The sequence below is a fragment of the Lathyrus oleraceus genome, chromosome 6 (genome assembly GCF_024323335.1).
Source record: "Lathyrus oleraceus cultivar Zhongwan6 chromosome 6, CAAS_Psat_ZW6_1.0, whole genome shotgun sequence".
Classification (NCBI taxonomy): domain Eukaryota; kingdom Viridiplantae; phylum Streptophyta; class Magnoliopsida; order Fabales; family Fabaceae; genus Lathyrus; species Lathyrus oleraceus.
The window spans coordinates 335151690-335164794 of NC_066584.1; positions in this window are offsets into that span (position 1 = coordinate 335151690).

The following is a 13105-nucleotide window of genomic DNA, read 5'->3' on the forward strand; positions in this document are numbered from 1 at the left end:
CAAATGCCCCTCTTCTGTTTGGGACTTTGCTATCATGTCATCAACATAGCATTCAATTTCATGATGAATCATATCATGAAACAAAGTCACCATGGCTCTTTGATAAGTAGCATCGGCGTTCTTGAGACCAAACGGCATCACCTTATAACAAAAAGTTCCCCATGGTGTGATGAACGTTGTTTTCTCCATATCATCTGGCGACATTTTGATTTGATTATAGCCAGAAAAGCCATCCATGAAGGAAAACACCGAGAACTGAGCTGTATTATCTACCAACACATCAATGTGAGGTAATGAGAAATCATCCTTCGGGCTAGCTCTATTCAGATCCCGGTAGTCCACACACATTCTCACCTTCCCATCTTTCTTCGGGACCGGCACAATATTCGCGACCCAAGGTGGATAATTAGTGACAGCTAGGAAACCAGCATCCCACTGTTTCTGCACTTCCTCTTTAATTTTCATGGCCATTTCGAGTCGAGTTCTGGGCAACTTCTGCTTCACTGGAGGACAATCTGCTCTCAACGGTAGCTTGTGCACAACGATATCGGTATCCAACCCTGGCATATCTTGATAAGACCACGCAAAGATATCAACATACTCTTTCAACAATGCTACCATTCTGCTCTTTACACTCTCTTCCAACGCGGCCCCAACTTTCACTTCCTTTCTGACCTCGTCGGTACCCAGATTCACAACCTCAACTTGCTCTTCGTGCGGCTGAATCACCTTCTCCTCTTGTTTCAACAACCTGGCTAATTCCTCCGGCAGTTCACAATCTTCTTCGCCTTTTTATTCGGCACGATAGATCGGATTGTCGAAGTCATATGAGGGTGTAACAGGATTGTTATCAATGAGATCCGGAGAAAGATCGCATCTGCATGAATGTTGATTCGTGCATTGCTTTAGAACCGGAGCGAGACAAATTGAAAAGGAAAATGAAACATTGCCATTTTTATTTTTGTTTTTTAAACTGCAAAAATAAATGAAAAACAGGGAACGCCGCTTTTATTGAAAAACATCCATTTATTTATGATGCAAATTTTGCAAAATGAAACATGAGGTGGCCCTTAGAATGAACCATCACGTTTCGGGCAAAACGTAAGGCTTTCATGCAAATAAAATTGAAAACAGAAAAATATTACTCTTCAAGTATAGTGACAGTGATGATCTTTTCGGCCTTCCAGTTCTGGACTTCCATTCCTGGTACGCACGGCTTTATCCATTGATCCATCTCGCAGTCACTGTCAACTTCTTCACTCACCATACAGATGTGATCTGGATCCAGCATTCCAGCACTGGTGAATGTGAATGACGGACGACGTCCTCTACTTTGTCCAGACGAACCTCGGCCCGGCTGATAACCCACTCCGAATCTATCCTTCTTAGCGGTGATGTCCATCATCTTCCCCCATCATGGAGCTTCCCCACTCTTCACCACCTCAGCAGCCTGCTTATACGAAGAAATGGACGGTTTCTCCTCTTCTTTGGCAAAAAGAGCATTCTCCACCTTGACGGTTTCGAATGCTTGACTCGGTGTTTCCCATATCTCACCGTCCATTTCAACATACTTGAACGATGATAGGTGGCTGACGAAGATATCCTCCTCACCACAGATTGTGACGACCTTCCCGTCCCAGATATACTTCAATTTCTGGTGCAAAGTCGAAGTCACTGCCCCAACAGCATGAATCCATGGGCGACCCAACAGGCAACTGTATGCCGGCTGAATATCCATGACATAAAATACCGACTTGAACACCTCAGGTCCAATCTTCACCGGGAGCTCTACTTCCCCAAACACTGCCCTCTTCGAACCATCGAAAGCTCTCACTATCAGGTCAGTGGGCGTCAATATCAACCCTTCACAGTTCAGCTTCGCCAAGGCTTTCTTTGACAACACATTCAAAGATGAGCCGGTATCAACCAACACGTGCGAGAGCACGACTCCTTTACATTCTATAGCAATGTGTAATGCCCGATTATGATTCCTCCCATCCACAGTTAGATCAAGGTCGGTGAAGCCCAGCCCATGACTGGCATTGACATTTGACACCACCGTCTCTAACTGATTAATTGTTATCTCCTGGGGAACATAGGCTCTCTTCAGGATTTTCAACAAAGCCTCCCTGTGCCCCTCGGAGCTCAGCAATAACGACAAGATTGAGATCTTGGATGGGGTCTGCTGCAGATGGTCAACAAACTTGTACTCTGACTTCTTAATGATTCTCAGAAATTCTTCAGCTTCATCATCAAGTTCTTTCTCCGACCCACCAGGCGCCGGTGTCACCACAGGAATACCTTCATTCACCACTTGTTTCCCTCTTGCCCTGGCTAAAGCCTCGACCTTATCTTTCTTTTCTTTCTCTCCCTCTCCACTCCTCAAAGCATCAGGGGCAAACAACCTTCCACTACGAGTGAAACCACTGGGTCCGGCATTATCCACCTTTGAAACGGTGGTTTCACCTGCAGCCTGATCTTCCAACTTCTCCCCATTACAGTATACTTCCCCACCATAATGCCACGGCACGGCGTCATCTTTGTCATAATGAATTGGCCCAGGTACCGTGATAGTAACTGGAGCCGCATCTGCCAACGTTGACAAATCGACCGGGTCAAAGTAAATGGTTATGGTGGAGACATCCTCCTTCCCCGAATCAATCTTCTCAAACCTGAGGCTTCCCTCATCCATCAGCCTCTAGACAGCCTCCCTCAACAATATACACCCGTCAGGAACAATAGTGCACGCAGCACAACAGTCATCACAACCCGGAAAGACCCCATTCTTCAACAACTGTCTTTTGACCTCAGCCAACGGAGTCTTCAATTGATTTACACTCATCAACCCGATTCTGCCCTCTTCAGCAATTGCATTCACCCCCATTTGACCATGCGCGGGCATGGGATTAGCATTAACATTTGGAGACGGTGCAAAATTGATTGCCTTAGAATCCACCAAGTCCTGGACCACATGCTTAAAAGCTTTGCAATTTTCTACGTTGTGTCCAGGGGCACCAGAGTGGAATTCGCACTTGGCGTTCTCATCAAAACTGGGAGGCCTCTGATCAGGTCTCAACGGAGCCAATGTCCTCAGCTGGACCAACCCCAAATCCTTCAACTTTTTCAGCAAGAATGAATAGGTCACAGGTGGTCTATCGAATTGACGATCATTCATTCTCCCTCGCACCTGATACCCATCCCTCTGCGGTCTCTGTTGAAATGGCTGCCGTTGTTGTTGCGGTTGTTGCTGTTGCTGTTATTGATTATCAGCAGGAATGGTTACCGCAGTAGTGTGATGGTAGTAACGATCCCTACTCTATCCTTTTTGGGTATACACAGCGCTTGTATCACCCTCCTTCTTACGTTGGCCATTTCCAAAGGGCTTCTTCGATCCAGATGACGAAGCACTACCCTGTATCTTCCCCAGCTTCAACCAACTTTCAATCCTTTCTCCGGCCACCACTATATCAGCAAAGTTGGTAACCGGGCATCCAACCATTCTTTCAGCAAAGGTCCCCTGCAGGGTACCCATAAACAGATCTGAAATTTCTCGGTCTACCAACGGAGGTTGGACTCGGGCAGCCAGCTCCCTCCACCTCTGGGCATATTCTTTAAACCCTTCATTAGGCTTCTGAGACATACCTTGCAGCTGGGTACGACTAGGAGCCATGTCAGCGTTGAACTGATACTGTTTAAAGAACGCATCTCCAAGATCCTGCCAGCTCTTAATGTCAGAAGATTTCAGTTTGGTGTACCATTCCAAGGATCCTCCAGACAAACTGTCTTGGAAGAAGTACATCCACAGCTTTTGGTCCATTGTATAAGCAGAAATCTTACGGACGAAATCCTGGAGGTGAGTTTTCGGGCAAGAACTCCCATTGTATTTGTCAAATGCAGGCGCTTTGAACTTCTGTGGGATCACAATCCCCTCGACCAGCCCCATATTCGACATATTAACAAACCCCGGAGTAGCATGACTTTCAAGAGCCCTTATCTTTTCCGCCAGCACCTGAATCTCTTTATTTGGCGGTTTAACACCATATTGACCAAATTGTTCGTTAAGCATGGAGAACTGATCATCTTCCCTGTCTTCTTCTCTATCCTCTTCAGCCCCAAAGAAGGAGGAAACATGCTGTCTTTCAAATTGTTACCCATCGGGCCCGGTCTACCGCATGTGGCAACACCAAAACCCCCAACATTATTGATCACCACGCCAGTAGTTGTCTTTTTTCCGAGATCTCCTCCATCCCTGGAACCACTAAGGCCATGGTTAGAGACACCCTCCAAATTGACACCACTGTTAGCAGCTGAAGCCCGCTCGAGCTTCTCCACTTTATCAGCAAGTGCTTTCTGCCCGACGGCAAACCCTTGCATGACATTGATCAGTTCATTCATTTTCTCCTTCAGCTCGAGAAAATCTGCATTGGGTAGATCCATCAGCCTAGGTGTGTTGCGTCTGGTGAAGTATCTGTGTGGACGTGTTGTGTGCAAGGGTACAACTCTACGCGCACGAGCAATGATTCCTGAAACAACCAAGCACATTAGAAACCGACATCTGCAAAATAGAAGACAAGTTATTATAATTATGCATGAATGCAATGTCTATCCATATAAGGAACATTCTGTCTTTTGATCCTGGTTTCATCGAGACAGATAATAATTCGGCAGCAATATTCTGACATTCATCGAATGATTCTATCATACATATCAGAGATATATGATTTAGCAAAGATACCACCCAACCATGTGTGTGCTATGTGAGAGCATACAGGAAAGCAAATAAAGCTTGAAGATGGATCACTGAATGAAGACAACCATTGCATATCAAAAGTGCATCATATGTGCGAGAGTCATACATCAAGTCTGATACAAACTAACAATACAATTCTCCAGAATCAGAAAGAAAATACAAGCAAGTGAATTCCGTCAACAGGCCTGACGGTAATCCACACAAATGAGAAAGGTCTACACTGATGAAGGTCCCACAGACGACTCTGCATCATCAACCATCTTGGTAAACTTCGCGGCAAACCTGAGCTCAGTGTTCTCCTGCTGCAATCTCCATATCTCCTTCTGGTGAATCTTCATCTGTCTGAAGTAATGATCCCTCTCCGCAAGATAATGATCTCTCTCAACAACGATCTTCGCTTTCTCAGCTTCCCATTCTGTAGCAAGGACTTTGGCTCTGGCATCTCTCTGATCCCTCACAAGGATTTCTCTCCTCTTCTCATCTTCAATAACCCTCAAGGCCCTAGCTAGTTTCTCCTTGGTAAGGTCATGCTCCTTTGTAGACGACTCCAATGCTTGGCTGATCTTGCGGTAATAGGCAGTATCTATCTCAAAGCGCTTCACCTACATGGCATGTCTCTTATCGTGGTCTTCTATTCTCCCTTTGATTTCCTGATTAGCCATCTGAATCCTAGCAACACTCATCTCCAACTCAGTCTTCTCTGCTTGCAGTTGATCTCTGGCTTTCTTCATCTCAAGGAACTCTTCCATGCTGACAGAAGAACATGGCCCCTCAATCAACGGACACCAAGGATCACCTCCAGGAAATGGTAGATGAGTGAGCTCAATCCTCTTCCTAAGCCAATCATCAAATGGAGGAAGAGACCTACTATTAATCTTGCCAAAAGGAACCTTGCCCTTCCTCTGAATATTTCGACATGCCCCGGACACCTGCCTCAACTGTAACAAATTACCCTCAGCTGGGAAGTAGAAAGACTCCTGAATCTCACACTCGAGAGGAGGAACCTCCATAGCAAACCCCATTTGTCTCCTAAGAAGCGTCGGGTTGTAATTAATGCAACCCTGCACTCCTATTAGAGGCACATTGGGAAAGCTCCCACAACTGTAGATGAAATCTCGCCCAGCCATACAATTGTGAGTCCAAGCTATGTCCTTGGCCCGCAAACCCATCAACCTGGTCGCCCAATTAACCGTAGGATCAAGAGAAACAAAAGCACCTCTGGAAGGCAGATACCCCATAAACCATTTGTGCAACAGTTGAGCACAACATCTGATCAATCCCCCTCGCCTCTTCTCGTTTCGATTATGGACCGAGTAATAAACATCCCCAACCAAGGCAGGAATGGGATTCCTCTACATAAACACCCGGATGACATTAATGTCCACAAAGTTCTTCTGGTTAGGGAACATGACGATCCCATAAATGCTCACAGCAATCAAGGCACAGACGGTCCTCCAATTACCCACAATAGCATGATCCTTGGCTTTAGTTTCTAAGAAACTCAGATGAAAACCAGGTAACTTTCCTTTCTCCTTCAAACCCCCCTTGGTCACCTCCGGGCTCAAATAAAGAGCACGAGAAATCTCAACAACATCAGGTTCCCCCCTAGTGACATAGAATGGAATCTGATCTCTGATCTGGATACCCAGGATGCTAGCATAGTCTTCCATCAAAGGTCCTAACAGGTAATCCGGAAAAACTAAGCATCTCAAGCCCGGGTCATAAAACTGGAGAAGAGTATGGATGGCGCTCCTATCACTGTCTGTGAGCCTGAAAACCACCTTCAGAATACCACCATAATACTCATGGAACAACCCCACATGGTCAGGTGTAATCAATGCTATCATATCCCTCAACACATCAATCTCTAGATTGAAGAAACTGTAGATGACGTCATCTTTCAAGCCGGGCCTCATGTCTGGAACAAGGAAGTCTCTCAACCGGGATCTCGATCAAGAATGTCCCCTACATATGGATAAACATGAGTTAGATGCAGATAAATGCAAAATGTGAATGCTGATGCATGAATACAATGCACTGTGTCATCCTCCAAGTCATCTGAACAACCCTTATGCTGGATTCCGGTTTCTGAATTGATCTCAACCATCTGAGGTACTGAGCAACCATAAATCCAACTCAGGAATTCCGAAATAAACGGAACCGGAGAATACATCACCATCATCACCAGAAAGTCCTCTGAACAGATAACCACCAGATCCTCTGAACCAGCCCAGGGAATCCTGAAATAAACGGATCCTCACTGATAAATACCACGGAGAGAACTCCGGCGTCTCGGAAATAAATCCATAAATCCGACTAATAAACCATTAGTCACCATCAAAGTCACCATCAGAACATGCATCTGTAAGAATCAACCCTCCCCTCACAGGTGAATTCTAATCAAGTCATCCTAAGGCGGATAATGGTCTCGACAATCGGGCAAAGATACTCAACGGGTTTGCCCTTTCGGGTGTGCCGTTGCAGCTCTCTTAAGATCGTCTCAACCAAAGATTCGGGAAAGCACGGTCACAGAAGTCAACAGCTCTAAAGAGATAACTCAACCAAAATGGAATACTCCACCCAAAAGAGCTCACTCAGAAGAACCTCGTCCGACTTGTGGTATGTCACGTCGCAACAACATGTTGATCCAACATGTGAGGAAACGTGAGACCACACTAATCCTAGGCGTATACTCGGGCCTGGGTTTTAGCCCCACTCAGAACACCCACCCCAAATCAGAGAAACCACCTGTACAAAAGACAGCACAATGATAGTATGATGCATGCAAACATTTATGCAAATATATACACAACATAATAATCATAAATACAATAATTAGAGCAACACAAGCAACCTAAACTATCCTAGAGAGCGCTAGGAGAGACTCGCTTAGGGAAGATGGACCAGCGGGAGGTCAACTTCTTGTGTCCCCAGCTGTCTATCCGCAAAAAACAACCGGCGGGCAAAAACAAAACAAACAGAGCCGCCACCGTGCGTTATTTATCCCAAAAGAGGGAAAGGAAACGCTCGAAGTAAACCTGGAAAAGACATAGTCTCGCGACCAAAGAGAGATGGGATCGGGAGTCGGTTATGCGAAGGGAAGGTATTAGCACCCCTACGCATCCGTCGTACTCGACGGGATCCATGCTCAAAAGAATAGAAGAAATGTTGCTAAACACTGCTCAAAAGAATGCACACACACACCGGAATAAGACACAGGTGGAAGAAGAGGGGAATGGGCTCGCTAAGATATCGCATCCTATGCCTACGTATCTCATCTGGAATGAGAATCAGAGCTACCGTAGTTCGGCTCATGCACGCCGAACAAAACTCACACAGGAAACCGACTGCCAATCGCTGGACTTATGTCAGACTCCACACAAACAGGCAAACATGGAAACCGAATGCCAATCGCTGGACTTACATCAGACTCCGAACCAACAAACACACACTGGAAACCAACTGCCAATCGCTGGACTTACGTCAGACTCCAAGAAGAGAAGAGGTTAACCGGATGCTGAGTCGTCAAAAGCAACAAAAAAGGTTGAACAAACAAGCTAACAGGGAGTCTGGTACTCGAGCCTGCTAGCTGTCAAGCAAACACACACAAAAAAGGAAAAAGGGTGCCCAGAGAGATCTCGTACGATCTCCTGCCTACGTACCTCATCTGGTATGAGGATCAGGGCGACGTAGTTCCCCTTAACAGGGGAGAAACTTTCTCCTAACCAGAGACTGGGAAATGACAAACTAAAAGGGAGACTGACTCGAGCCTAATAGTTATCATGCAATCCACAAATGGTCCTAGGTTGAGGTTTCTATTTAACTTGCACAGGGAGCAAGCTATCCTAAACAGCACAGTCAAACAATCACAAGCACCATAAACAATCACACACACTATATGCAATCAATATGGCTCATACAAGGTTAGGCTGTGAAACACAAGCCAACTGGAATCGGGTGTAGTTAGCTCTTAACCCTAACATTGAGAGTTAGGGTGAAGCAAATGAAATGGGAAGTGAGGGTAAGACCTCACAGCTCTTATCCCTGGCCTGGGAGAGCTTCAGACAAATGAAAGTGTGGGAGTTCAGAAAGTAGGAACTCTTCTCCACAAGTGACTGACACAACAAAGATCTTGGGTTATTATCCACAATGCATCAACACAAGGTGTGAGCAAAGTGGATGACACACTGAATAGCAGGAGATGGATTACACATCTCTTTTATCTGCCAATTTCCTCATAGAGGTCTTTTCCTGCTTGGCACAAAAGTAAACAAACACAAGCATTGCCTCTTAAGGAGGGCTTCAGACAGGTGCCTGCCCACATAACAGGACAGGTCTTCCAGACTACATGAAGTCATAGAATTATACCTCAGTGGTTAAGCAACCAAGCAAAGCAAAGTTCAAAGTGAACTTAAAGCAACTAATGTACCTGTTGAAACATCACACAAATCAGTTCAACTATACAGACAAACAGACAATTATGAATATCAAACAGTCAAACCCAATGAGCAAAGGCATAAGCCACAAGTCAAACTCAAATGAGTTAATAACCCTACAAAACACACAAGGTTAGTAGTCAAAAGTAAACATCAAATGCTCAAGTGATAGAGCATCAAAAACTATGGAACTTGAATGCTCAACCTGAAATCAAAGCTCAAACATAAGCAACTAACCACTAGGTCAAAGCCTAGGGTCAAAGATGGAGAAAAAATTTAAAACAGAAGCTGAAAATTAACATGAATCAACTTCAAACACATCTTGAAACAATCCAAAAGGTCTCATCTCAATATCAATTACCAAATCCATTTCATGAACCAAACATGGCAAGGTATGCAAATTGTGACCACATTGTGACATCAGAAGCAACAAATGCACATTAAATCAAAAATGATTCAAATGATCTTGGCAAAATTCATAAGTAAACAGGACATACAACATGATCATCACACAAAAAATTAGAGGCATTGGACACCTTTAGGCATGGTAATCACATAGCATAAGTCAAGACAAACACAACAAGCACATGTGTGACACAAATTGTCACACCAACTTAGCATAGGCATAAATCAGAAATGGTAATTGGTAAAAACCTCAAACCAAAGCCAAAACACCATTCAACATGTCTAAAAATAGTGTGCAAAGTTTCACAAGCATTGGATAAGGAACAAGCATTTCACAAATGAATGAAGTTCAAGGCAATTTAAAAGCTCAAATGTGACCGTCTAGAATGAAAAATCTCAATTAAATCAGAAATGACCTCAAAAATTCCAACAAATATCATGAGTATTCAAAACATCCATAATATGTATCATACAAAAAATTAGGACAATTGGATATCATTTGGCATGGCAAAATCATCAATCAAGTTGAACATCATAAGGTGTGACACAAATTGTCACACCTAACTTATCACATTCATAAAACAGCAATGACACATGATAAAAATACCAAATCAACACCAAAATGTCAAGCCAAGAGTCTAGTTTCATCATGCAAATTTTCAGATTCATAGGATAAAAGCTCAGCATTTCACAAATGATATGGCAAGGCAATGTCAAGAATGGACATGTATTCAAACTCCCTAGACAAAATAATTTCCAGGCCAGGCACAATTTTTGAATCAATGATCAAAAAATAATAGACAAAATAAGGAACATTATGCAAAAAACCTCATATTTTTTGGATGATTATTCAATTAGATATGAATTTTGTAAGGTGAGGAAAAAATGAAAAAATGCATGAACAAACAAGCATATGGCAAAGGAGAAAATATGTGAAGCATATGAACATGTACTGCAGCGGGGATTCGAACCCGGTCACATTTTAAAATGCCAGCGCGCCACAATGAAACTATGCGTTTCATTAATCCTACTTGGCGCGGTCAATGCTGATTGTGCCTGGTCAAATGAATGTGAGCGAACCACATTGCCAACCAAGCGATGACGTGGACCAATGCCAAACAAAACCTAACCTAAACTCATGCACATGCAGAAAAGTGTTCCAGAAGGATAAAAACCGTTCCCTAAAGGTCTGTTTCATCTTCTTCAACGCGCGCCTCATATGAACAGTAACCATTCAAACACACCAAGAACAAATTCTCCAGATTTCAGAATTAAAGGCATCATCATGTAGTATTTTCATCATAGATCACGAATCAAAGCATGGCTAAGTATAAATCATCACACATCAATGGAACCGAGCAAAGTAAACATCATTCATGAAACTTTAATCTACCATATCTCAATCAATATTGCATGGAAATTCACGATTCGAAGCTCAAATTAACCAACATCACAAGATCTACAACTATAACACAAGAATTTTAAGAAATAAGGAAATCGAATCTGTGACCTCTTGAAGTGCAGAATTGGATTTGTGTAGATTCAAGCCTTGCAGTGTTCCAAAGTTCCTCTAGAAGGCTTGTAGAGTTGATTGGATGAGAGATCAAAGCTTACTTGCGCACGACTTCAACAGAATTTTCATTTGCCATGGATGAGTTCAAGCTTCAATGATGAATAAAACAAGCACGATTTGCTATGATTCCTCCTCCAAACTTGCTCAGTGATACTTCAAAGTGATGAATCAAGAAATGGAATGTGATTTGCTTGAAGAATTTGAGAGAAAATTTTGAGAGAAAAAGTGTGAAAAATTTCTAGATCTGAAAATATTGATTGTTGTTCTCAAAAACAGTTAGGGTTATGGTATATATATGCTCCACTAATCATGCTTAATTAAGCTTAAACCATATGCTAATGAAATGAATGAGTTAGGGAGTGTTTTGACAAATTGAGTTTTTCACCCTATGCATGAAATGCATGGTGAATAGTGCACGAATTTTGATTCAAATTCACTCAAAATGTCATTTTGGAGCTAAAGGCAATGGTGGAATGTTCAAATAATGCACAAATTTTAAATTCCATATTTTCCCTCCAAAAATCAAGTGAATTTCCAAATATTCCTGTGATGATAATTGATGTAATGTGATGCAAGATTTTGAAATTAGAGGTCATGATGAGAATGTAGCAAAAAGAGCCATCCAATTTGGAGCTATGGTTGAGAAGTTATGCCCATTTGAAGTTCAATGCACCCTTTGTCAAGTTTTGATCATATCTCCTTAACCACACATGAGAAATTGATGATCTTGGACATTTTGGAAATGGGAGAGAAAGATCTACAACTTCCGTGTTCCACAAAATTTCATTTGAAGCTTTCTTGATGATGTAATCTTGAGTTGCAAACCTTTCCATTTTTGGCAATTTCAAATTATAGGTCACTTTCTATTTTTGGAAAGTTCTGACCTGACTTTAAATTCTTCAATGTTGATGTTTGAAATGTCAAATGAGACTTGTTTGAACATGAATGAAGTATTTCTACTCATCTCCCACCTCCAAATCCAACAGTTGACTTGCAGTTGACTTTTGTGGTTGATAGATGACTTGAACATCCACTGATGATTCTGAGCCTCAACCACTTGATGAAATGGCACCAACATGAAACCCTAGCTTATACAAGCTCCCTAAAATCACATGATGATCTCCACTTCAATAAAAACGTCATCTCCTTGAAAATCCCTGATTGGCATAATGCAACTGATTAGGGTTGACCAAAGGTCAAAACCCTAATCCCAAGGATCTTGATCAGAAATAATGAATCATGATGATGATGATGTACCATTTCAACCAAGATAATACCCAACCTCCTTGAGGAACCAAGAAACCCTAATTGAAGCACAAACCTCAGATGATTAGTGATCAATTCATGAGACCCTCAAGCTTGAATCTTTTAACCTCCCCATCTTCTAAGAAAGACCTAGGAGGATGACTTGCTTATTTCACATGATATGCAAAGATGTAATGCCTAATGTCCTAAAAATAAGATGCAATATGCTAAGCTAGTCCCAAGAGAGGAGGGCAAATTTTGAGGTGTTACAACTTCTACCCTCCTCGGGGAGTTCTTCATATAAAAAAACCGAGGTTATTACAGGAAGTGATATTAGCCACAATACGATCAAACTGATCCACCGTAACATCGTGTTCCACATAAGCTTGCTCTAACACCTTCTGTAGTGCTTCTCTGTGTACTTCAGAGTTCATAAGCAGAGACAACACTGAAATCTTGGAGGGAGTTTGGAGCAACTGCTCCACCATATTAAACTCGTTCCTCTTGATCAATCGGAGTACCTTATCATCATCGTTAGGCTTCAAACCGCTGGGTTCACCAGAATGACACTTTGGAGCACTAACAGGATCTACTACAGGCACCTCAACCTTCTTATTAACAGATATATCCTCCACATTTATAGGGTACACCAGCCCAAAGACACGACCACTGCGGGTCACCTTAGTAACATAAACT